The following is a 27,807-nucleotide window of genomic DNA, read 5'->3' on the forward strand; positions in this document are numbered from 1 at the left end:
TTGCAGTAAAGATTGACTGAGAGAATTCTTGCATTATACATGGGGAGTGTTCAATGAACAGTAGTTGCTATTATTTTAAAAATCACTGGTCTAATAGAACGTTTACAGGGAGCCAAAAGAAACTCACAGAATTGAGACTAACCATTTCATTTTAGAGAAGGGGCAGCTGAGACTCAAAGATGTTGCCTATGATGCCCCCACACACTCCTCAAGGTCATATGGCTAGTTGGAGGCAGAGCTACCAAGAGAACACCATTCTCCTAAACTCTGTGGTCTCCTTCCCTGTTTTTTTCAATTGCTACATCAAATCTAGGTTATAGTTTGTACTTGTTAAACATATTATCTGACTTTATAAGAAGTTTCTACTTTAATTTTTTTTTTGAGACAGGGTCTTGCCCTGTCACCCAAAGTGGCACAATCATAGCTCCCTGCAGCCTCAACATGCTCAGGTGATCCTACCTCAGCCTACCAAGTAGCTGGGACTACAGGCATGTGCCATCACACCCAGCAAATTTTTAAAATCTCTTTCTTTTTTCTTTTCTTTTTTTGAGACAGAGTCTTGCTCTATCACCCAGGCTGGAGTGCAGTGGCACGATCTCAGCTCACTGCAATCTCTGCCTCCCGGGTTCAAGCAATTCTCCTGCCTCAGCCTCCTGAGTAGCCAGGATTACAGGTGCCCACCACCACGCCCGGCTAATTTTTGCATTTTTAGTAGAGATGAGGTTTAGCCATGTGGGCCAGGCTGGTCTTGAACTCCTGGGCTCAAGAAACCTTCCCTCCTTGGCCTCCCAAAGTCCTGGGATTGCAGGAGTGAGCCACCACACCGAGCTAAGATTGTTTTGTGTATGCTTTTTAACATGTGTCTCAAGAAAGTTGCACCAAATGAGAAACCGACAAACAACTAAAAACGAAAATAATAACACTGAATGAAAACAACCATCAAAAGAAGAGATCTAATTGCAAACACCAGAAGCCATGTCTCAAACAGAAGATCCAGCGTCTTGTCATAATCACACTGTGCATAATATCGGAGCCTTCCTTCTCTGTCTCGTGAGGTGAGTGATCTCACGTGCATTCTAATGCATGTTTTATTTCTCCATTGATTTTAATTAAAAGGATATTGTCAAGGTTGCTAGGCATAAATATTGACTGCTTTTGACACTGTGGTTGTCCCAGAGGGTCAGGCTTGCTTTTTCAAGCTTCTTGAATCTCTTTCGGTTCCTTGCAGTCTGTTTTTGGTATGCTGGAAATGTCAAAAAAAAATGGAACTATTAGGGCATGCCTGATATTTTTTTTCTTTTTACATACAGGCTGAAAAAGAAAAGAAAAGCCTGGTAATTTGGAATAATCATTCATAAGCGAAATCTTGGGCCTTGAGTTAGCAAGAATGGTTGCATGAGTGGTAAAAATTACTGAAAATTACTTCCTATTCAATCAGTTTGGTCAGTGTATATGCTGATATATCTCCAAAATCTCATATGGACATCTTTAGTGCTTTTAATAAACCAAAGAGATATGTTCTTTTAAAAGAGAATTTTACAAAAAGAGACTCCTAGGGTCCCAACCCCAAACCCCTCACCCAGGCCTGAGTTCCTTTGTAATTTCTAAATGATTACAGCTCCCTTGCCTAAGTAGGCTGTCAATTCAGCACTGATGAACATTTCTATTCGGGAACTGGAGGGCCTTGAGATGGTGCTGGCATTTCAGGGTTAATTCTAGCAGAGTCTAAAGCAGCAGGGGTTTAAAGAGGCCCAACAATATATCAGGAAGAGGTGGACTGCCGAGAATAAGTGGTGTAAAATGCATTATGAACATTCTCGGCAAAGAGAAATTGTCTTTTTCTTGTTGATAGTAAAAAATCAATACAGTTGTTTTCCGTTCAGTTTTCAAGGGCACAAGTTGTTGCTACTTCAGGCTTGAGAAGTTCATAGGGTGGTTAACGAAATGTCAGCAGTGGTTGAGCAGTTCAAGCAAAATTGACATCCCTCTGCCATAAGTCTACCCTAAGTGAACTGGCAGCCACGGGGAACGGCAGAACATCCCAGGGCCACAGGGAGCAGGTGGGTTAACACGTCAAGCTAAAAAAATAATTGCTGGCCCCACACAACAGGTGGAAAGACAATTCACGTTGGTATTCTCCTTGGTTTGGGTAGCTGGCATGAGGAAAGAAGAAAGACTCTCTGATCAGTAGAAGGGCTGCCCAGAAGCCGATACAACTCCATTTACCCTAGGACTGTGTGCAATCTCTTTTCCTCATCCCATATGGCAGCATGGGGATTCTTTTCTTTCTTGGCACTGTCTGGCTTGTCATATATATTATTTTCCCTTCTCCTCTCCAGATGCCCTTCCTTCCCTACTTTTCCTACTTTCCATCTCTAAGCCACCATTTCTAAGTAGCTGAAGGTCATTACTCAGCATCCACGGTGGTTAAGAGGCAATCTCTGCAGACCCAAAGCCCTTGAAATGGTTTGGCTCTGTGTCCCCACCCAATTCTCATCCCAAATAGTAATCCCCATGTGTCAGAGGAGAGGTCTGATGGGAGACCATTGGATCACTGGGGCTAATTTCCCTTTTGCTGTTCTCATGATAGTGAGTTCTCATAATATCTGATGGGTTTAAAGTGTGGCACTCCCCTTCTTGTACTCTCTCTCTCCTACTGGCTGCCTTTTGAGAAGGTGCTTACTTCCCCTTCACCTTCTGCCATGACTGTAAGTTTCCTGAGGCCTCCCCAGCCATGTGGAGCTGTGAGTCAATTAAACCTGTTTTCTTTATGAATTACCCAGTCTCAGGTAGTTCTTTATAGCAATGTGAAAATAGGACGATACAATCCTGAATTGATCGTTTAGTAAAAATGTTCCTGAGCCACTCCCCCAGCCCCAAGCCTCAGTTTCTTCAACTGTAAAATGGGTGATAATTTCCCTCACTTTATGAGAATAAGGTGCTCACTGTCAGTCCTGCAAGTACAGGGTTGATGGCTGAGAGTGAGCACTTCCTTAAATTTTGTGCCCAAGGCACCTCACTCATCTCACTTTCATAGTAACCTTGTTGCAATAACATTGTAAGTTAACCTGTTGATCTCCTTAAAATGTTTTGCACATTGAGTGATTATGACCTTTCATTTGTATAAATGTTCACAATTTTGCCAAAACACATTCCCAGACAATCTTCTGACTGTTTTGGGCTTTATCACTTGCTTCCTTTTTCCCTCCACTCTGACTACTGGCAGATAAAACAGTCTTTCTTCTACACCATGCACTTTAGCAGTTAGCACAGAAACAGTCACACAGGAGGCACTCACAGAATAGACTTTGGCTAAAAGAAAAAGGTAATGAATAGTCTTTGTTTCACCAGATTACCAAAGGACTATGTAAATATTTCAATCTCTTACTCCTACCCAGTTCTATAGACAATGGGTCAACAGAACTTTTATGAACAGATGAAGAAACTATGTCTGCAGTACCTCTGTGAAGCAGTGTAAGTCCCAACATGGTCAGGGATATTTCTCTTCTCTTCAAATATGATGACTGGGTCTTGATTCAAAGGCACTGTTTGGGAGCAGCATGTCTGCATGGGAACAAGCACATATACATACTCACATGTATGTTTGTACACAGAAGCATGCATCAGTTTCTACGCATGTGATACAATTAAATGATGGTCAAGACAGTGATTTAAATTTGCCTGAGCTCCTGGGTTTCTGCATGACACACAATCCAGGATGGAAGGCTTAGTCTCATGAAAGACCAATAGAAATAAAATACAATGAGATGCAGAAATTCAAAATCATCCAAATATGGCTGCTTCCTCCTTCCTTAAATGTTTTCCTATGCATGTGAATCTCTCTCCCACCGGGTACCAGCCACCCCCTCACTGTAGCATTTTAGAAAGGCGAAATAGATGAAAAAGGCCAGTCTCAAAAGAAAATGAGGACATCCTCTTAAAAAGCAACCTAAAGCAGAATCCTTATTGCTAAAGCTCTTCTGATGTTTCATTTTTTTTTTAAGCCAAGGCATTGTAATTTAGTCAGTTAGGAAAATTCCTGAGCAGTTTCCCTAACTTTTCTGTGGCTTAGAAGCATTCCTTTTTTTTTTTTTTTCTTTTTGGGTGTGGGAAGTGAGAGGGTATATCTTTGTCTTTTCTCCATACCCAATTTTCCAAGACTAAGAAATGGGACATCAAAGGGCTCATTGAAATAGATAAAATGCCCCATCAAATAGCTCTAATAAAACAGCATCTTGATGATTCTTGAGACGATGGATCAGAGCATATGGACTCAATTTCCCTTGGAAAAATCTATTGGGAAAAAGAAAACCAAGTGGCGTGGGTAAAGTGTTTTCAGTATTTTATTCTTTCCAAAAATATAGCTCTAATTCTCTGTCAATTAGGGAAGCCCATTGGGATTTGATACCCACTCTGGATCTACATTATATTTTGACTTCCAAGGAGTCTAGAAAAATAAATTGAGGAAGTAAAAAGGATGATAGCTTAGCTATAATATATCTTTAAAACCCTCACTGCATTTTTATCTAAACACAAGAATTTGGTGTGGGGAGGGAGGACGGGGAGAGGGGAGAAGGATTGCAGAAAGAACTTGGAGTTTCCAGCTTGTAACATTTTGTTCTAGGCCTTCCATCTTCAAACGTCATCGGCTCTGAAATGATCACTAATCTTCACGATATCTCTTGCGATTGTTGACCATTCTTTTGTTTGGTGTCAATTAGATAGGAAAGAATTTTCAATAATTCAATAGTTCTGTATTAAAGGGCAGCTCAACTGCACATAACTTATCTGCTTGGTTATCAATTGTTTTTATGGAACAGCCCAGGGAAGATCACTTGGCTAACTTACCATCCATCCATCAGGGCTCAGATTCATCTGAGTAAATGTAGAGTTATGATTTAATTTTCGAAAGATTGGGTTCAAATACAAAAGAATGAGACTTGTTTATAGAATGATGGCTTGTTTTTCTCAGTTACTAATTGTGAGCTTAATTTTTAATGGAAGAGCATTGCTAGCATAATTAACACCCAATTTACATGTGCATCCATAGAACCAATTAATTAAATTTTATTGATGCCTAGTTGCTCTTTAAAATGCTTTCCAAATGCCTCCAAATTGATTTTAAACTGTTGATAGTGGAAGTCAGTGTACACTTTTCTTGGGTTTATGAAATACTAACCTCTTCATTCATTAAAATATGTTTTATCTACTAGAGGCATTCCATAATTTGCTAAGGATATTTTACGTGGAGTGCATAGTGTGGGCTGATGGCACTGCCAGTTTGAACAGTGTTTAAAACAAATGCTATAGTACTTGGGGACTACAGTTAGATGGCCCCAAGGATCTGAAAATGAAGAAAGAGTACCCTCTGAAAACAGAGCAGAGATAGGCAAAGTCAACTGAAAAAGACAAAAATCTCCCAGGATATCCAGAGGACACTTAATGTGGAGATTTTCATGCATCTAAAGAAAAAGTGTTTTACCCCTAAAAGGCTGATCAGCAATGAAAGCTTTGAAGAGTAGGGCTCTAGAATGTAATTCAATGCTGCAGAGACATACATACACTTTGGGAGATAAACCCGAGTTTATCTTTTTGACTTTTCAATTCCTGGGATGACAATCATTACTGCAAATTAAAATCTCTGGCAGTCTCAATCCAATGCCAATAGATATTAACTTCACAGAAGTCCTCTTCTTCTTTTTCAAAAAACATGTGTATAAATTTTTGTGGTGCAAGGGCAATTTTGTTGCATGGATAAATTGCATAGTGGTGAAGTCAGGGCTTTTAGGGTATGCATCACCCAAATAACATACATTGTACCCATTAAGTAATTTCTCATGATCCACTGCCTCCCACCCTCTCATCCTTCCAAGTCCCCACTGTCTATCATAAGTCCTCCTCTTCTTTTCACCAAGAAGTCCTCTGAATATAATATGGCTTCCATGTGGAGACATAAATATGTTAACAAAGAAGAAATGAGCTGCCCCTAAGGAGGACTTCAAGTGTTTTGAATCCCTGTGATGGTGACTTTGCATGGTCAATGAATCAAAACACATTTGGATCACATTAGCTCCTCTAGATGGAAAGAATGACCAAGCATCTTTGGCAGCTCTTCTCTTTTATGAACTCTCCAAAACAAAGCTCCAAATATTGCTCAGATATGACCGTTGTCCTCATGTCTATAACCTTTATCAAGGGGCCTTACTGTCTTGCCTGGGCTATTTCAATAGCCTCTTAATGGTTGGACTCACCTCCAGCCTGGATGCCTTCAGTCTGCTCTCTGTACTGTGGGTGGCATGATTATGTGAATGACCACCCCTGCCCCCTCAACATGCACACACACACATATACACATACACAGCTCCTACACCACTATACATGATTAATCCTTCAACGTCTTCTAATGCTCTCAAGCTCAAGGCAAACTTGCTTAACATGTCAACACTGCCCTATATGGGCAGGCCACTACCTATCCACCTATTCCTAGCATGTCACATGTACACTCTGTCTCTGCTTAAGCCACCCTCGTCTTCAATTCCTTGTGCAAACAATCCCCTCTATTGCTATAGGGCCTGTCAAAGTATCATTTTATAAAGGTGATGAACAAGGCTTGTATGGAAATACAAAGTAAACAGGTACGAAGATTTATTTAACTCATTAAAGAGAAAACCAATAAGCTGGCTCAAGGAGTGTTTGAGAACTGTGTGTTTATCAGCACAGGAAAAAAAGTTAGAATAAGATTGCTAGTTTAGGTAAAAAAGTGGTTAATGGATTAGGACTACAGCACTATGAAATCATAACCTTTATTTTCTTTTTTTACCAGCAGAAATCATTTGCATCTCTCACAGACAAAAATATCTTCAAATTAATCATGACTTCCAAGGGTCTGGGCCTTAGTCAATAGTAAAGAAAATGGCAAAGGTGGGTTCTACTAGAACAGGGATTGGTGAACTATGGCCCACAGACCAAATGAAGCTTGTGGACCACTTTTGTACAACTTGAGAGCAAAGGATGGTTTTTTTTTGTTTTTGTTTTTGTTTTTTACATTTTTAAAGGATTGTGAAGACAATCCTGCCAAACAGGCCATGGCTTACTCCTGTTAACCCAGCACTTTGGAAAGCCTCAGCAGAAGGATCACTTGAACCCAGAAGTTCCAGACCAGCTTGGGAAACATAGTGAGACCTTGTCTCTAAAAAAAATAAAAATAAATTAGCTGGGCATGGTGGTGCATGCCTTGTAGTCTCAGCTACTTGGGAAGCTGAGGTGGGAGGATGGCTTAGGTCGGAGAGGTCAAGGCTATGGTGAGCCGTGATTGCGCTGCGGGACTCTAGCCTGGGTGATAGTGAGACCTTGTCTCAAAACAAACAAACAATCCCCCCAAATAAAGAAGAATACTTCACAGAAATACATATGGCTCTGTTTTAAAATAAAGTTTGAAATATTTACTCTCTGGGCCTTTACATAAAAAATTTGCTGGCCCTGCACTGGAAAATTAAATAATCCTCAGGTGAGACTTTTAACCAGCACTCCATTGTGACTTTGAAAAGACAAGCATCTATCCTTTTGCCTTACTTCCAAGGTTTTGGGCATTTTTTTAAAATAGACTTTGCAGTTATAACCTTTCTGTGTAGAATGTCTTTCCCTCCCTCTTCCATGAGTTTACTCCTTTTGCAGATGTCAGCTCCAAGGCCATTTCCTCAAAGCTTTCCCTGACTTCAAGACTGAGCCATATTGCTCTATCTCTAGGCTCTCTTGGCATCGTGAACCTTCCTATAGCAGCACATGTCATTGTTACAGCTCTGTTTGGGGGATTATTTGATTAATATCTGTCCCCCTACTAGTATGCTGTCTCCATGAAGGTAATGACAATGTCTGTTTTATTTTCTGTTTTCTGCTGTGTCTGTAGTATCTAAGATAGTGTCTGGCTATCAGTAGGCAGACAGTAAATATATGTTAAATACATGAACAAATGTATGACATTATTATGGTTCAAATTAGTGCTCTGGTGTGTAACTCAACTCTGTGTGTGTGTGTGTGTGTGTGTCAGTGGTCATGAATCAGTTTCTCACTTTTAGGAACCCTTAGACATTGATATTTGTGATTATTTGGGCTTTTTAAATACAAGATTAATGCAAGAGATGTCATAAAATAATCAAAAGGTTACCCAGTGAATCCCTCCCCAGTCTCAGCCAACTTTTCTCAGGCTTAGATGATTAGTAGTTTTCTCCTAAAAACTACTGATTGCCATAAATGGGTGAAGACATGGACTGGGATTGTGTCAAGGGAGCTTTCATGGTATAATCACTGCTAACACCTTGTAAAAGAGGAGCAACACCCCATATTAAGCTGTGACTATGGAATATTATCCAATACACCAAGGAACATTGGGATTAAAATAAAAATAGCACATGTTAATTTGGAGACTTTCATGAGTTTCTCAACAATATGTGTAAGTTTGTATTTGTATGTGTTTTCTGGTTTCCCTGTGAGTAAAGCTGATGATTGTAAAAATGGCATCACTTCACTGTAAGATTATTTAGAATTTAGTGTAAAGCTACTGGAATGTAAATTGCGTTCCTTTGGCTTAGCACTAGGTATAGATCTGAACTTAATAAATATTTGGGAACTCAAGAGTTTCACTTGAACTTATTTTCAAGAGGTCAAAGACCAGTGAAATTTGGTAAGTTCATGGGATTTGGAGGTGAAAGCCTCCTGAGAAATTCTGTGGCTTATATGGTTAGCTCTCCTTGGAAAACAGAGAGAGATGGCATCACCAGGAACTTCTGCTGGAACTAAAGGAATTGGGATGTTGAATCTAGACCCATAAGCCCCTTGAAAATATCCTTGAGGTATGAGTTTAATTGCTTTGCTGAGTCACCATCAAAAGGCCCAATAGTTTGCATGACTCAGAGGCATTAACTCCAAAACGTAAGACTAAAGTGAAAACCTAATGGAAAAGCACATAATATGTGGCATGATCAATCTGGGTTTTCTTCCTGCTACTTATACTACAATATTGGACAAGATACTTATTCACTAAGCTTTGGTTTTATTATTTGTAAAGTTGATGTGAAAATATCATAATCACGTATCATTGCTAATATTTGTGAGGAAATCATATGTAAGACATCTAGCAAAGTGCCTGGCCCTTAGGGGGTGTTCAATGAGAATAACTACCTTTTGTTTGGCTCTTATTATGTGTTTAACCTTGTACCACTTACTTTACTTAAAATAAAACGTAAATTGAAATATCAAGGAGAATAGTAATTTGACAAATAAGAAAATTAAATCAATGGGGTCTGATGGACAGCATAATGGCAGAATTGAAATGTAAACATATGTTTTCAAAGTCATTCCTTTTCTGCTGCATCTTATAGTCCCTTAGAAAATGTCAGTTTTCTTCTTTTCACCCTTCAGCTTAAGGAGAGTGTGTTCTGGGATCTCAGCCCCAGAGCCCATAGACTTAGTACTCAGTTTCTAGCTAATTTCTAACAAGTTCCCGAGGACCATAGTTGAAGAACCTTTGCCCTTTGGTATTATGGAGCAAGAAATGGAAGAAACCTCGGCCCCTGAATGACCACATGGAGCAGAGCTACCCATGATATAGAGATCCATTCTCCTGAGGACTTTTATGCAAGAGAATAATCTTCAGTCTCCTTTAAGCTACTGAATTTGGGGGACTTTGCTCATATTTTTTTTTTTTCCAGTCTTTAATCCCAATTCTGTCTCAGATTTAAGACCAAGTTAAGTCCCACCTTTCCTTGTTGCTTCACTACACTGGGATTTTCTCTTTGTTGAACTTCTATCATACTTAGAGTCTATCACAAATCATACCAATTTGTTCTCCAATTGTTCCAAAAATGTTAATGCCATCTCTTTCCTTCAATATACTTTTCTATGTCTTTCATTCTGTTCAGCACAATTCTGAGCATGTGGTAGATGCTCAGTAAATAACTATCAATTAATATTTTAGTTAACTGAGAATTCACATATACACTATAAACAAATAATCCTTTTTTAATTAAAAAACGCACATATTGAAACTGGCTCAAAACACACTCTGTTTCCTTTAGTGACTCAGAGGGCAAGAAATAAAGTAGTATTGTTTTTATTTTATAAGGCATCTCTCATGCATTGCATTTACAATCCACAGACTGGTGATGAGAACTGACCACAGAGTATATACATGCAATGTGCCAATGTGCCTCTTCAGAAGACAAGTAGGTTTGAAGTTAACAAAGAGATACAATCCTTATTAGCATGGGCGTATCTCCACTAATATTTATCATGTATGGTTAAGTGGTAAAGCTGCTACACATAGATCTTTTAACTATACTTAACTTCAAAGCCTTAAATTGTTGGAGATGGAAAAAGAAATCTCAACCTCTTATTTGAATTGTCCCTGATTTTAATCACATAACATCGGCATTAACATAATAGAAGTTCCAGTTACTAAACTATCATCTTTCTCCCACGAGTGAGTTGTCCTTGGACTTAGGCATCATTCCAAATAAAGGCTAGGGCAAATCCCACATTACTTTTTATCTTTTCATGATAAAGGACACAAATATTATTTTATAATCAAGTAAAAACCTTATAGCTTAATTTCTCTTAAGTGAATCACAAATGATGAGTATTGACAATAAAAAGTAGTCCCTATATTATTTTATGCATATGGTAACTGAAAAAGAGTTAGAATTTTATTCAATATGCAGATTGTTTGCTAGATCCTAAATGAAATGAGGCAATATACTTGAATAAGTGTACAATCACACATTTATAAATACATATTAATTTTTGTATACTTTTTGTTTGTGTAGTGTACATGGAAGAGAGTAAAGTTATATTCAATAGAGGATTTGTATCCAGAATAAATAAATAATTCCCACATGTGAATAAGCAAAAATATACAAACAAAACATAAAATGGGCAAAAGACCTGAATTCTCATTTGTGAATGTTTGATGGGACAAGCATTCAGAAAGGAAGATATAAAATAACCAATAATCATATTGGACAACAGACACATTCAAATTAAAACCATGAGAAGGGCTGGGCATGGTGGCTCATGCCTGTAATCCCAGCACTTTGGGAGGCTGAGGCAGGTGCATCACGAGGTCAGGAGTTCGGAAGGAGCCGGGCCAACATAGCGAAACCCTGTCTCTACTAACAATAAAAAAATTATCCATGCATGGTGGCGGGGGCCTGATATCCCAGCTACTCGGGAGGCTGAGGCATGAGAATCACTTGAACCTGGGAGGTGGAGTTTGCAGTGAGCCAAAATCGCACAACTGCACTCCAGCCTGGGCGACAGAGTGAGACTCCATCTCAAAAAAACAAAACAAAACAAAGCAAGAAAACAAAAACCACAATAAGATATCACCACATGGCCACTAGAATGGCTAAAACTAAAAAATAACCCTGACATACCAAGTGTTGACATTGTTGATGGCATATGATGGGAGCCGACGCAGCCAACCTGTGATGCGTGCAATGATAAAGCATGAGACTAATCCTGATGTGCTGAGGACAGAGCTGCAGACTGATAGGAGCTAGTTCCTCAGAGCAATGTTGACCGTATTTCTGAGGCTCTGAACCAACACAAGCTCTCACCTCTCCCTGGATCTCTTGTTATGGAAAAACATAAATCAGTGGACAGATAGCATAGCTAGATAGACTAACTTCTGTTTAAACTGCTCTTGGGTCAGGTTTTCTATTATTGGCAGCTGGATCAATCCCTCACCTACTCAGAGATGTTACTAATTGATAATGGAACTGTGTCCTCTAATTCTTTCTTCACTGGCTTTAGATTTCCTCTAAAGGAAGCATCCTTTCTTGCAGTCCCTTGAACATCCCCTAGCTCATTTCTGACTCTCAAACTTAATCTCTGAATGGCAATTTAAATTGTCAGCCATACAGTAGAGCACTACTTGGCAATAGAAAGAAATGAACTTTGATACACACACAACTTTGATGGATCAAAAGTGATATAATGGAGTGAAAGAAGCCAGATTACAAATGCACACTGTATGACCCCATGTATACACAATTCTAAAAAATGCAAACTAATCCTTATAGAGGCAAGAGGGAAGGACTACAAAAAGGCACGAGGAAATGTTTGAGGGCAATGGATATGGTCCATATGTGTCACATGCGCAAATATATGTTAAAGCTTATTAAATTGTACACTTTAAAAAATTGTAATGCACTATAATGCATTTTCTCTCCTTACTCATTTGCACTTATTTGCAGATTTCTTGGACTATCCATATTACCTTACAAAGAAAACTGAGGGAAGTGTAGGAAACAAGGACAAAGAAAAGGAACAAAAACCTGAGTTCCTACCGGCTAGATGTAACAGCTGTCAACTTTGAGATATCTATATTCTTCCCATCATTTCTGAATGCATACAAGCACGTATATAAGCACACGAATGTCTCCCTCATTGCGGTACTCTCAGTACCAAGCATTGTGAGATGTGCTGTGGGAAGAAGTTCTGACAATTATATACTCACAACCCGACTACCAGAGTTCAGATAGATCTTGGCTGTATTACCTGGGACAAATTTCCTAACTTCTTTGTGTCTCAGTTTCCTCATCCCATATCCATGGGATGAGGAAGCAAAATAATTGTGCCTAGGGTGGTTGTGAGTAGTGAATGAGTTATATATAAAAAAAGGTTTTAAAATGCATGGCATATATAAGTGTGAGGTAGGAGTAATTACTCGGAAGTCAGTATTTGTCAAATGAATTATCCATCACCATTCTTTTAATAGTAAATCAAAAATAGGTGGATAGACTAAGGGAGAGAATCTCGTCCTCAGAGTTTTAGTGGATGAACAAGCAGAAATTCCTTCCTTAAATAAAGTCATACGATGCACTAACCAGGCTCTATACCTTTCTCTTACTGCAATGGGTGGCCTGGAGAGGATGAAATGTGTGTGTGTGTGTGTGTGTGTGTGTGACAGAGAGAGACTTGTGTGTGTGTTTGTGTTATGTGTGTGGTGTCATTATTTTCTTAGGCACATGATTTGACCTGGGCTGTGGTCAAAGCCTAATAAATAACAAGCTAGGATAAAATGTAATTGTGTGTCCTAAGTACCTTAAGAGGCAAAGGGCTGATGAGGGAGATGTCACTCTTCTGGCATCCTCTTGCTAGCCAGCCTTTTTCTCCGGAGAATCTGATGATGGTGAGTTCGTGGACAGCACAGAGAACATATTGACCAACCAACCATGAGAAATATATCAAGATTTATCATCTCTTGGAGTAAAAAATTGACCCCAATTTAACCTCTATTAATATTTATTTCTCAGGTCAATAAATCTAGAATTTGTCTTAGTAAAAGTCAATATCAGTTGAATTCTGCCTACTCTTCTTAGGGGGCAAAGAAGAAAGGGAAACTGTAATTTGAACATGTTAACAATAAAATAATAAAGCCACACACAAAATTCCCAGGGTGGGGGGAAACCCACAACACTCCTGCCACTTCTGATTTTAAAACAAATAGACATTCCACCCCAAACATAAATTGCCTCGATTCCACAATTCGCATCTCTGGTGGAATAAGAGGCCAACCACAGGGAAGAGACATGGGGCCCATAATGCTCAGACACCAGAGACTTTTCACCCATCCTTTCACTGCACTGAGTCACTGTTTCCTAATCTTAAAAAGAAAATAAAACCCGGTGGGTGTGGTGGCTCAGGCCTGTAATCCCAGCACTTTGGGAGGCCAAGGCAGGCGGATCATGAGGTCAGGAGATCGAGACCATCCTGGCTAACACAGTTACAAAAACAAAATTAGCTGGGCATGGTGGCGGGTGCCTGTAGTCCCAGCTACTTGGGAGCCTGAGGTGGGAGAATGGCGTGAACCCGGGAGGCAAAGCTTGCAGTGAGCCGAGATCGGGCCACTGCACTCCAACCTGGACAACAGAGCGAGACTCCGTCTCAAAAACAAAAAACAAAAAACAAAAACCCCAAACTATATATGCCTATCAATGTTGTTTTGTTCGTTGTGCTTTTCACTCAAGAATTTCATCTCCTTTAGACCAGGTAGTCATCTTTCTTTTGTATGCATTTTACTGACGCTTACTAAAAAAAAGGTAAAATGACGTGACTATATTATGTTTTAAGGAAAACATAAATTATTCTTCATGTTTGACCTGATTTACTTTTATTAATTTATTTATTTTTTCAACTTTTATTTTAGGTTCAAGGGAGTACATTCCATGTTGCTGAGGTTTGGTACACAATGATCCTGTCACCCAGGTAGTGAGCATAGTACTTGATAGGCCGTTTTTCAGCCCTTGCCCTCCTCCCACTTTCCCTCTTCAGTAGCCCCTGGTGTCTATTGTGCTCCTTTTTATGTCCATATGTACTCAATGTTTAGCTTCCACTTGTAAGTGAGAATATGTGGTATTTGGTTTTCTGCTTCTGCATTAATTTGCTTAGGATAATGGCCTCTAGTTGCATCTGTGATGCTGCAAAAGACATGATTCTATTCCGTTTTTATGGCTGTGTAGAATTTCATGGTGTATATGTAACACATTTTCTTTATCCAGTTCACTGTTGATGAGCACTTAGGTTGATCCCATGTCTTTGCTATTGTGAATAGTGCTGTAGTGAACATACAAGTGCATATGTCTTTTTGGTAGAATGATTTCTTTTCCTTTGGGTGTGTATCTACTAATGGGATTGCTGGATTGAATGGTAATTCTGCGAAAAGATAAAACTTGAAAATAACTAAGGGCTAATATGTGAAGCCAGCAAATCTTCCTTCCATCCTTTCTTCACACTGCCTTGTGCCCCATGATGCTTTGTGTGGGAGGGGTATTTAGATGTCAACAACCGCATGTTTGATGCATTAGCTTTCACATCTCTTGCCAGCTTACAAAATCTTCTCTACCTCTCATCCATTACCTGATTCTCATTATTTTCTTTTTCTCCTGGAGAGTAAACTTTAGTCCTCTTGGGACCACCCTTCTTCCTATGCCTCACAGCATCCTCTATTACCCATGCTTTGCTATCTAATTCCTACCCAGACTATCGACAAGAAACACCATGAAACTCAAACGATGCAATAGTTGAAAAAACATATTGTAAATGTAAGGCATCAGAGAACTATGAGGGCTTTTAATATTTTTAATTCTCCTGGGTTAATCAACATATTTCAGGACTGGCATCAAATAGAGTGGTGTACAGCAGGCATTAAAGGTTGGGTTTTCATGACTTCACTACATACGTGAATCAGGTAGCAGATAAATGGAATAGGGAGTGTGTGCTTCTCTTACCACACTTTCTGAATTAGCCACCTCATCTCTTCCATTATTGAATTATTTTTTATCAATGTTCTTTATTTCCTTCACAGAACTTATGATGACATTCTATTGTTTTAGTTATTTGTTTACCTATTTATTATTATATGAAAATGCAAGTTTAGCGGTTCAGTCTTTCTATGTTACCCAGGCTGAACTTGAACTCTTGGGCTCAAGTGATCCTTCTGCCTCAGCCTCCAGTGTAGCTGGGAGTACAGGTGCATGCCACCACACCTGGTTCATGTGTTACATTTTCTGCTCAGTAAATATTTATTGAAAGAATGAATAAAAAAATGAATAAATGAATATATGAATAAATATTTTAAAAATAAAAAGTAATAGATTGAATTAATAGCTCCAATTCTTCACTTTATCCTCTCTGCATGCCCTTTGCTGTGTGACTTTGAGGTTCCTCCACAAAAGGGGAGAGGCATATTTTGCAACCCTTGGTTCTTGGCTTGGCCACGTGACTTCCTTTGATCAGTAGCATGAGACAGAAGTGATGATGTGCCAGGTTGAAGCCCAGGCCTCAAGAGGCCCCATTGTTTCTGTTTGATCCCTTTCACTTCTACTAACGCCATGAGAAGGGCATGCCTGGGATAGCCTATTGGTCTCAGGAGAGGATGAGAGACCTGTAGTGCGGAGCCGCCTACAGCCCATTAGTCTAGATCAGCTGACTCCCAGGCATTCGTGGCTGTTTTAAGCCACTGAGGCATGGGGTTATTACATAGCAATACTGCTGATATAATAAATAAGACAATTAACAATGGTAATCATGCTTATATTAACTTAAACCACCTGTATCTAGGTAACGAGCTTGGTTCCTGGAATGTAGATCAAACACTTCTAGAATTGTGATTTTTGGATATGGGGCTTTCAAGATCATTTCATGAAGGCACAGAATTAGGAAATTCCAGAGGCAAGCATAGAGTCCTTATCGCAGCTCTTCTCCCTTTCCTCCTCCTACCTCTTCCCTACACACATATAGTTGCCTTAGGAATGAATATTATGCTAGCTGGATCCAGAGCTGAGATTTCTGATGGGACCTTGCATTATATATAGCAGAAACCGGAATCTTTCCAATCACTCCACTGAAGGAAAACAAATTGTGCTTTGCTATTTGCATTTGTTTTTGCATTCCCACCATTTATGAGATTGAGCAAAGCTAATTTGACAGATATTTTTTCATCTTCTGTAATGAAACTGTAAAGAATGGTGTGAATTTCTTCCTGCAGGCTTCTCAGAACGTCATTTTCTAAATGTGTGTGTGTGTTTTTTCTAATCACCTAAAATGTTTATCTGGCCTGAGGTTTTAAGACTGAAAACTTGGCATTCCAAATCATCATGAAGAAAACCATAATAAATTTACTATTAATTGGAGAGGCAGGAAAGTAGATTATAGAAATACCCAATCTTTTTTATCAACCTTTTATATTATAACTACCCATTTTTCTTATTATCTGGCATCCAACATTTGGTTTTCGGGCACAAACAATGTTAACACTTATGCATTTAATTTACTTTCTGGAATCTCCTTTTTGTTTGGTTCTTAGAGCATTTTTAAGAAATATCTCTGGTTTCCATCTAAACTGGTAATGCTCTAAAACTTTATAACATTTTAATTTAACTAATGTTGCTATGACAATAGTGATGTCTCTAAAATGATTTTCTGAGTTCAAGAGGTAAAACAGTAAGAATGAAGTCACTTCATGACTGAGAAGTTAGAGAAAAACCCAGACTGATAGTGCCATATGAAACTTTTCTCAGAAAGTGATGTGTATGTAGGGAAAGAGGTTGGAAAGGCTTGAAAAACAGGCCCTGAGGCCCTCGCCAGAAGCAGATGCCCAATCTTTAACTTTCTTTTTTGGATCAAAATCATGATCTAAAAATAAACCTTTTTTCTTTATAAATTACTCAGCCTTGGGTATTCTAACAACACAAAATGAACCAAGACAGTTACTAAATTTTATTTTCCAACTTTAACATGCTGTGCATATTCAGAAAGAGCTTTTTAGGCAGCTTTATCCAAAGTCCCAAGCTTGGCTTCTATTGCCTCATCATAAGTCACATGCTCATCCCTGAATGAAACCATATGGCCAAGAGGATGAGTTCCTCTGATTGGCCAGTCTCCCATTTCTTGTTGTTTCCTAGAGGCTGGAGAAGATCAGCCCCAACTGAATTATATATAGAAAGGGGACGGGTAGTTCCCCAAAGAGAGATTGCTATTATTATCAGAATTAGGCAAACAAAAACTCTTGCTAATAATGTTTTTTCTATTATCTGGGTCTAAAGAAAAAAAAAAGCACTATAGCACTATTTGGGTAGCATTGGCTCTCGCAATAGACTTAGTTATTTCTCTATGTCCTCATTCCTCCATGCTATGATTTGAATGTTTGTGTCCCCCCAATATTAATATGTTAAATCCCAACCCTCAAAGTGATGATATTCAGAGGTGTTGCCTTTGGGAGGTAATTCGGTCATGAAGGTGGCACTTTCATGAATGGAATTTATGCTCTTACAAAAGAGACCTGAGAGGGATCTCCTGTTACTTCCACCATGTGAAGATGTCACAAGATGCCACTGTGTTTAAGCCAGAAAGTGGGCCCTTACCTGACACTGAATCTGCTTTGCTCTTGGACTTCCCAGCCTCCACAACTGTGAGAAATAAATTTCTGTAATTTATAAACCATCTAGTTTATGTTATTTTGTTATGGTAACTTAAGGGACTGATACATTCCATAGTAGATTAGTGTAACTACAGCCTTATTTTGTCCTTATAGTGGACAGAGTACCCTTACCTGCTTCTTACTTTGAGTTTGGCCATGGGATTTACTTTGGCCAGTGGAACATTGGTAGATATGACAAGCATAGAAGTTTGACATGTGTCAGTATGTTTGGCTTGCAGTCTTAACTCCTGCCACCACCATGAGAAGAGCGTGTCTCAGGTACCTGCCAGCTTCGGGAGAGTAGAGAAATGGAGAACATATCTGAGTCTAATTTGCCACCCCGGACCAGGCCCAGCTAAGTTCAGACAAGATCAGCTCAGCTCCAATCAAACTACAGATGGATGAGTGAGAAATAAAGCTTATTATTAAGTGCCATTGAGACTTTATGGCTCTTTGTTACATCGTAATAGCCAACAAAGATGCCTTCTCACTCACATCTAGCCATGCAGAGGAATGAGGAATTGGAACATACTAGATTGTTTCTGTCTGCTAGTGGCATTTACTGGAAAACCATCCATCTTCCTTCTCCTTTGTCAGTCTGGACACCATCCACGAAGTGAGTAAAACTGATTTCTAATTTGGTTGAGTAATTTCTCACCATTATTCCCCCAAATTAGATTTTACTTCTATTGTCTCCTTTTCTATAAACTTCCCCCAAACTCTAAGAGTTTATAATTTGTGTTCTGAAGTATTTGACGTTGAACACGATGCTATAAATAATCCACCACTCTGAGCATGTTCAATAAGAATTACAACACTATTATTATGACTACACTTAGGCATTTACAAATTTGCCTTTAAATAGAGATTTATCCGGGGTTTCAGCTGCTCAGTGATGGAACAATATTAATGTCTTCACAAGGACAAATGAGTTAATCCAATCTTTCTATATGCTTGGAGACTGGCGATCTCAGTTTGGACAGCTGGGTTTCTAGATACAGTAACTTCTCTGTTACATGGAAGGGCTGGGGGATGGGCTGTTTTCATTTTGTGTGTGTGTGTATGTGTGTGTGTGTGTGTTTGTATGTTATAATTGTTATACAGGGCTTGAGGTTGCAGAGAAAAAAGCCACTGAGATTAGGCTTTCCATTTAGTCTGAGGTGCAGATATTCAAAGAATATCTGCAGGAAAAGGGGCAGAAGTGTGGACCCTAAAGGAACATCATCAGCTCCACAAAGCCATATTTTCCTCAGTGAACTCGTTAGGGAAGGCACCCTAATAGTTAGAGAGTGGACTTTGGAGTCAACCTCATGTGGGTTTGAATCCCAGCTCCAAGCTTAGAGGGCTTGAGCATTTACAAAAATTATGTAGGCTGGATGCAGTGGCTTGTGCCTGTAATCCCAGCATTTTGGAAACTGAAGTGGGAAGATTGCTTGAGACCAAGAAGTTCAAGATCAGCCTGGGCAACATAGCAAGACCCTATCTCTATAAAACTTAAAAAAAAATCATCCAGGTGAGTTGGTGCACGCCCGTAGTCCTACCTACTGCGGGGCTGATGAAAGAAGTTTGCTTGAGGTGAGAGGTTGGAAGCTGCAGTGACCTATGATTATGCCAATGCACACCAACCTGGGTGACACAGTGGGACCCCATTTCTAAACTAAATAAAGAAAAATAAAGAAATAAAAAATAAAAAAAAATTTGCACATTTATTTTATCCACCGGTTCACTTACGGTTTGAGGTCACGTTCCATAAAAGTGGAGCCTGAGAGAAGAATTAAAAAGTCCTTTTTTAATTGAGGGAGGGACTGCTCTTAGGAGAAACCTGAAAGTGAGAGAAGAACGCTAGATAGGGGAGAGGCAAGAGCCGAGCAAGGATGTGCCAGGTAAGGTCTAAAGTTGGCCTGATCAGTGTGGGATGCTGGAGCATGTGTCCCAACACAGGGGCATCCTTGCCTTGTGGCAGCAAAGTGCCAGCCCTTTCTAAAAGTTGTCACATAATAGCAAACAAATGGAATCAACCTAGGTGCTCATCAATGGTGGATTGGATAAAGAAAATGTGACACATATACACCATGGAATACTATGCAGCCATAAAAAGGAATGAAATAACGTCCTTTGCAGCAACATGGATGCAGCTAGAGGCTGTTATCCTAAGCAAATTAATGCAGAAACAGAAAACCAAATACCATGTTTGCACTTATAAGTAGGGGCTAAACACTGGGTACAAATAGACACAAAGTTAGGATGACAGATACAAGGGATTCTTTTCTTTTTTCTTTTTTCTTTTTTTTTTTTGAGATGGAGTCTGGCTCTGCTGCTCAGGCTGGAGTGCAGTGGCACAATCTCAGATCACTGCAACCTCCACCTCCTGGGTTCAAGCAATTCTCCTGCCTCAGTCTCCCAAGTAGCTGGGACTACAGGCGTGTGCCACCATCCCTGGCTAATTTTTTGTATTTTTAGTAGAGACAGGGTTTCACCATGGTAGCCAGGATGGTCTTGATCTCCTAACTTCGTGATCCACCACCTCAGCCTCCCAAAGGGCTGGGATTACAGGCATGAGCCACCGCGCCCGGCTGATACTAAGGATTCGAAAAGGAGGAAGGGGAGGAGGGGAACAACGGTTAAAAATTACCCATCTGTAACTAGGTTTGCTGCTTGGGCAACAGGATCATTAGAAACCCAAACCTCAGCAACACACAACATACCCATGTAACAAACTTGCACAGGTGCTCCCTGAATCTAAAACAAAAACTTTTAAAAAAGCAATACAAATTGTGATAAAATATACATAAGATAAAATACCATTTTAACAATTTTAAAGTGTGCAATTGACTAGTATTAGGTACATTCACAATGTTGTGCAACCAGCACCACTATCTAATTTCGGTACTTTTTCTTCACCCTAAAAGGAAACCCTGTATCCATTTGTTTTCACTCCCATTCTCTCCTCCCCTCAGCCCCTGGCAACCACTCATCTGCTTTCTGTCTCTATGGATTTGCATATGTACTCATTTCTTTTTAAGACTGAGTAGTATTTCATTGCATGCATATACCACTTTTTTTTTTTTTTTTTTTTTTTTTTTTTGTTTGAGACAGAGTCTCACTCTATCACCCAGGCTGGAGTGCAGTGGTGCGATCTCAGCTCACTGCAGCTTCCACCTCCTGGGTTCAAGTGATTCTCATGCCTCAGCCTCCTGAGTAGCTGGAATTACAGGTGTGCACCACCACACCTGGCTATTTTTGTATTTTTAGTAGAGATAGGGTTTTGCCATGTTGACCAGGCTGGTCTTGAACTCCTGACCTCAAGTGATCTGCCTTCCTCAGCCTCCCAAAGTGTGAGGATTATAGGTGTGAGTCACAGTGCCCAGGCACATTTTGTTTATCTATTCATTAGTTGATGGACATTTGGGTGGTTTCCACCTTTTGGCACTCCTGAATAGTTCTTCTATAAATATTTGTGTACAAGGTTTTTGTTTAAATACTTCTTTCAATTCCCTTGGGTATGTACATAGGAGTGGAATTGCTGAATAATATGATAATTCTACATTTAACTTTTTGAGAAACTACCAAACTGTTTTCCACAGTGGCCGCACATTTTACATTCCCGCCAGTAATGAATGTGGGTTTCAATTTCTCCACATCCTCAACAATACTCGTCATTATCTATCTTTTTGATTGCAGCCATCCTAGAGGGTGGGAAGTGGCATCTCCTTGTGGGAAACCAGATTTTGTACTCATATCAACAGTCATTAGCTACAGACTGCTCTAGGGCATTTATTCTTCCGTTGAGGTGACCTTTATCAGCCAAAGGCAATTCTCCAAGGAAGGGGTGCAGCTGTGAGCCATGATCAGGCCACACTCACAACAGCTGATAAATGGGTCTGCCACACTCATTCATTCAAGATACATCTACTTACTCATTCATACAAGAGACATTTAAGAGGCATCTTTATGATGCTGTGCACAATATTAGGTACTGAGGATGCAAAGAACAGACTTTTTTTTTTTTTTTGAGACAGAATATTGCTCTGTCATCCAGGCTGGAGTGCAGTGGCGCAATCTCGGCTCACTGCAACCTCCGCCTCCCAGGTTCAAGAGATTCTCCTGCCTCAGCCTCCCGAGTAGCTGAGACTACAGGTGCATGACACCACGTCTGGCTAATTTTTTTTGTATTTTTAGTAGAGACAGGGTTTCACCATATTGACCAAGCTGGTCTCGAAATACTGACCTCATGATCTGCCTGCCTTGGCCTCCCAAAGTGGTGGGATTACAGGTGTGAGCCACCATGACCGGCCAAAGAACAGACTTTGACTTAAAAGAGCTAACATTCCACTGAACAACCTTGATGAAATTACCCACACAATGGTAGAAACACAAGTCTGATAAATATGGGGAAGAAAAGGAACTTGGTGCTATGCACGTAATAAGATTTGACAAACAAACATATAAAAAGATTTGACCTCAGCAGGATGGTCAGAGGAGTCTTCTGTGAGAAATTAATGATTGAGGTGAATTCTAGAGAATATAAGTTTAGGGGAACTAGATGCCTAAAGAACCAGAAAGGAGTTCTGGGCCGAAGAACCAATGTGTGCAAGGAATGATGTGTTCTAGAATCTGAAAAACTTGTTTTGAGGATATGGAGTGGGCAGGTGTTTTTGAATCCACCTGGTGAGGTTGGTAGCGCCCACACCTGCAGGATAACCTAGGAAGCTTATGTTTATTCTAAGCACAATTGGAAGCTATCACAGAAGATTAAGCAGGATTGGGATGTGGGAGGGATCTGATTTATGTTTTTTGATAATATCGCTCTTTCTACCCTGCAGAGAATGGACTGGGATTATATTTGAAGGAGCACATGTGTCATATACAGATTTTTGTGTTATCTCTGGGATCAGGGCAGTGCATTCTCTCATTGTGGCACATGCTGACTCTCCCTCATGGTGGTTTGTTTCTTCATCAGTTTGTAGGCATTTTCATCATGAGGTCACCTTCAGCAGGGGTTATTATCCATGAGAATCCTAAATGCCTTGGATTGTAGAAGTGTTCCTTCTAATACTGTTTTGGAAGCTTGAAGTCTCTGCATTGTATGGTAGGAATTTGAGAGGGACACAATAAATAAGAACCCTCTTTCCTGCCTGAGTTCAGAACCAATTGACAAAAGCAGAGAAGTCACACAAATCAAGATTGGCTTCATTGCTGTGAAAGTTGAACTTGAATAGCATGGCTTAGAAGCATGAACATAGGAGCAAGAAGCTTCCTAGTACTACACCTGAAAATTAGGCTCACCCACCTAGTCACAGATAATAGCTAAAAACTGCGGACTCTCACTCTCCCTGTGTTGACCAGATCTTTGCTGATAAGCTGCAGGGCCAGGAACAGGCAAATTATTCTCAACAAGAAAAGATGTAGAGCAAAGGTCTGTAATTGAAGTGCAAAGTGTTCTGGGACACTTAGAAAGTATTTCTAAGAGAAAATTAGAGAGTATTTCTTTTTTTTTTTTGAGACAGTGTCCCACTCTGTAGCCCAGGCTAGCATGCCGTGGCAACAACACCACTCACTGCAGCCTTGACTTCCCTGGACTCAGGTGATCCTCCCACATCAGTCTCCCGAGTAGCTGGGACTACAGGCATGTGCTACCAAACCCAGCTAATTTTTGTATTTTTTGCAGAGACAGGGTTTTGCCATGCTGCCCAGGCTGGTCTCAAACTCTTGGGATCAAGCAATCTACCCACCTCAGCCTCCCAAAGTGCTGAGATTACAGGTGTGAACCACAGTGCTGGCCTAGAGAGCATTTCTTGAAGGAAGTGAGATTTGAACTGGGCCTTGAGTTATATGTTATTTGTTTATTTAAAAAATATTAATGGGTTATTTACTCTGTGGTAGGCTACACTAGCTATGATGCCTGTGAATTGACAGAAAGAGAGATGATAGTGTCCTATGCTGAGATTAGATTAAGCAACAGTACAGAAGCATTTCTGATGTAGATACCAAAAAAAGCAGTAGTAAATTACTTGATATGCTTGTCAGTAGCAGGTACAGAAGATGCCTCATCCATACGACCTTGACACTCACCATTCCTACTAAAGATGTCTTGCTGGTAGTATGCCTCTGGAAATGGGAGCAGCTGAGCCAGAGTCCAGGGCAGACTGGAATTGCTAGGCAGTTACCATCCATGGGAGTATCCCTCGGCCACCGATGAATGGGAGTTGGTGCACACCCCAGCTTCCCTACTTCTTGGGTAGGCCAACTCTGAAACATGTTTTCCCATATGGACACTGACTCCTGCTTATCTATAGTGGAAACCTCCTCATCTATGCCCCAAGGATTGGCCTTTTCATTCACTCTCCTCTACTGGTGTCTCCTGAGATCACCTCTCAAATCAAACACTACACTCACACCTTTATCTTCAAGATCTTCTGGATATGTATCCTTTTTAAAGTAGAAGTTCATATTTCTATTATTTAGATAATAACACATGAGTTAATTATGTACAAACATAATTAAATAGGAAGTTAAAAAGATATTTCAAATGCATATTCATTAGATCATTCATCCATCAAATGCCATTGACAATTATGGTTGAGCAACGTTGGGCATTATTTTAAGGAACAATAAAATAACTTCAAACTCTGCATGTAGGAAGTGCTCAATGAATACGACTTCCATATGAGTAGGATTCTTGCTAAACTCGGCTTGTCTTTTTCCTTTTTTTCTTTTTTTTTTTTTCTGAGATGGAGTTTTGCTCTTGTTGCCCAGGATGGAGTGCAATGGCATGATCTCAGCTCACTGCAACCTCCGCCTCCAGGGATGCAAGTAATTCTCCTGTCTCAGCCTCCTGAGTAACTGGGATTACAGGCATTCCCCACCACGCCCAGCTAATTTTGTGTTTTTAGTAGAGATGGGGTTTCTACATGTTGGTCAGGCTGGTCTCGAACTGACCTCAGGTTATCCGCCCACCTTGGCCTCCCAAAGTGCTGAGATTACAAGCGTGAGCCACCGCACCCAGCCTTCTTTTCCCTTTTTAAAAACAGATTTGGGAGTTGCGTGCAAGATGGCTGAATAGGAACAGCTCTAGTCTGCAGCTCCCAGTGAGATCAATGCAGAAGGTGGGCGATATCTGCATTTCCAACTAAGGTACCTGGCTCATCTCACTGGGACTGGATAGACAGTGGGTGCAGCCCATGAAGGGAGAGCAGATGCAGGGTGGGGCATTGCCTCACCTACACCACCAGGGCCCTGGGTTTCAAGCACAAAACTGGGTGGCCCTTTGGGCAGACACCGAGCTAGCTGCAGTTTTTTTTTTTTATATACCCCAGTGGTGCCTGGAATGCCAGCGAGACAGGACCATTCACTCCCTGGGAAAGGGGGCTGAAGCCAGGGAACCAAGTGGTCTAGCTCAGCGGATCCCACCCCTACAGAGCCCAGCAAGGCACTGGCTGGAAATTCTTGCTGCCAGCACAGCAGTCTGAAGTTGACCTGGGATGCTCAAGCTTTGTGGGGGAGGGGCATCTGCCATTACTGAGGCTTGAGTAGGCAGGTTTCCCCTCACAGTGTAAACAAAGCCTCTGGGAAGTTTGGACTGGACGGAACCCACCACAGCTTGGCAAAACTGCTGTAGCCAGACTGCCTCTCTAGAGTCCTCCTCTCTGGGCAGGGCATCTCTGAAAAAAGGCAGTAGCCCCAGTCAGGGGCTTATAGATAAAACTCCTGTCTCCCTGGGACAGAACACCTGGGGGAAGGGGCGGCTTATGGGTGCAGCTTCAGCAGACTTAAACATTCCTGCCAGCCAGCTCTGAAGAGAGCAGTGGATCTCCTAGCACAGTGCCTGAGCTCTGCTAAGGGACAGACTGCCTCCTCAAGTGGGTCCCTGACCCCCATGCCTCCTGACTGGGAGACACCTCCCAGCAGGGGCCAACAGACACCTCACACAGGAGAGCTCCAGCTGGCATCTGGCAGGTGCCCCTCTGGGACAAAGCTTCCAGAGGAAGGAACAGGCAGCAATCTTTGCTGTTCTGCAGCCTCTGCTGGTGATACCCAGGCAAACAGAGTCTGGAGTGGACTTCCAGCACACTCCAGCAGACCTGCAGAAGAGAGGCCTGAATGTTAGAAGGAAAACTAACAAACAGAAAGGAATAGCATCAACATCAACAAAAAGGATGCCCACACAGAAACCCCATCAGAAGGTCACCAACATCAAAGACCAAAGGTAGGTAAATCCATGAAGATGAGGAAAAACCAGTGCAAAAGAGCTGAAAATTCCAAAAACCAGAATGCCTCTTCTCCTCTAAAGGGCCACAACTCCTTGCCAGCAAGGGAAGAAAACCAGATGGAGAATGAGTTTGATGAACTGACAGAAGTAGGCTTCAGAAGGTGGGTAATAAAAAACTCCCCGAGCTAAAGGAGTGTGTTCTAACCCAATGCAAGGAAGCTAAGAACCTTGAGAAAAAAGGTTAGAGCAATTGCTAACTAGAATAACCAGTTTAGAGAAGAACATAAATGAGCTGATGGAACTGAAAAACACAGCACAAGGACTTTGTGAGGCATACACAATTATCAATAGCCAAACCAATCAAGTGGAAGAAAGGATATCAGAGATTGAAGATCAATTTAATGAGATAAAGCATGAAGACAAGATTAGAGAAAAAAGAATGAAAAGGAATGAACAAGGCCTCCAGGAAACATGGGACTATGTGAAAAGACCAAACCTACATTTGATTGGTGTACCTGAAAGTGATGGGGAGAATGGAACCAGGTTGCAAGACACTCTTCAGGATATTATCCAGGAGAACTTCCCCAACCTAGCAAGACAGGCCAATGTTCAAATTCAGGAAATATGGAGAACACCACAAAGATACTCCTTGAGAAGAGCAACCCCAAGACACATAATCATCAGATTCACCAAGGTTGAAATGAAGGCAAAAGTGTTAAAGGTAGCCAGAGAGAAAGGGCAGGTTACCCACAAAGGGAAGCCCATCAGACTAAGAGCAGATCTCTCTGCAGAAACTCTACAAGCCAGAAGAGAGTGGGGGCCAATATTCAACATTCTTAAAGAAAAGATTTTTCAACCCAGAATTTCATATCCAGCCAAACTAAGCTTCATAAGTGAAGGAGAAATAAAATCCTTTACAGACAAGCAAATGCTGAAAGATTTTGTCAACACCAGGCCTGTCTTACAAGAATTCCTGAAGGAAGCACTAAATATGGAAAGGAAAAACCAGTATCAGCCACTGCAAAAACATACCAAATTGTAAAGACTATCGACACTATGAAGAAACTGCATCAACTAATGGGCAAAATAACTAGCTAGCATCATAATGACAAGATCAAATTCACACATTACAATATTAAGTTTAAACGTAAATGGGCTAACTGCCCCAATTAAAAGACACAGACTGGCAAATTGGATAAAGAGTCAAGACCCATTGGTGTGCTGTATTCAGGAGACCTATCTCATGTGCAAAGACACACATAAGCTCAAAATAAAGGAATGGAGTAATATTTACCAAGCAAATGGAAAAAAAAAGCAGGGGTTGCAATCCTAGTCTCTGAGTCTCTGATAAAACAGACTTCAAACCAACAAAGATCAAAAAAGACAAAAAAGGGCATCACATAATGGTAAAGGGATCAATGCAACAAGAAGAACTAACTATCTTAAATATACATGCACCCAATACAGGAGCACCCAGTTTCATAAAGCAAGTTCTTAGAGACCTACAAAGAGACTTAGACTCCCACACAATAATAGTGGGAGACTGTAACACCCCACCGTCAGTATTAGACAGAGCAATGAGACAGAAAATTAACAAGGATATTTAGGACTTGAACTCAGC

General features: G+C 40.5%; 1 long non-coding RNA gene across 1 annotated transcript in view; it reads right to left on the reverse strand.

Annotated features, from left to right (window-relative positions):
* Positions 1-1,049: 1,049 nt before the first annotated feature.
* The window catches only part of LOC129015790 (uncharacterized), a 32,378-nt gene continuing 5,620 nt past the window's right edge, over positions 1,050-27,807 (reverse strand). Inside the window, exons 2-3 of the long non-coding RNA XR_008494661.1 lie at positions 3,461-3,564; positions 1,050-1,243 (exon numbers count right to left, since the gene is read on the reverse strand). This is a non-coding gene — a long non-coding RNA (uncharacterized LOC129015790). The remainder of the gene's footprint in view (positions 1,244-3,460; positions 3,565-27,807) is intronic.

This window comes from Pongo pygmaeus, chromosome 18 (genome assembly GCF_028885625.2).
Source record: "Pongo pygmaeus isolate AG05252 chromosome 18, NHGRI_mPonPyg2-v2.0_pri, whole genome shotgun sequence".
In the NCBI taxonomy this organism is placed as follows: Eukaryota; Metazoa; Chordata; class Mammalia; order Primates; family Hominidae; genus Pongo; species Pongo pygmaeus.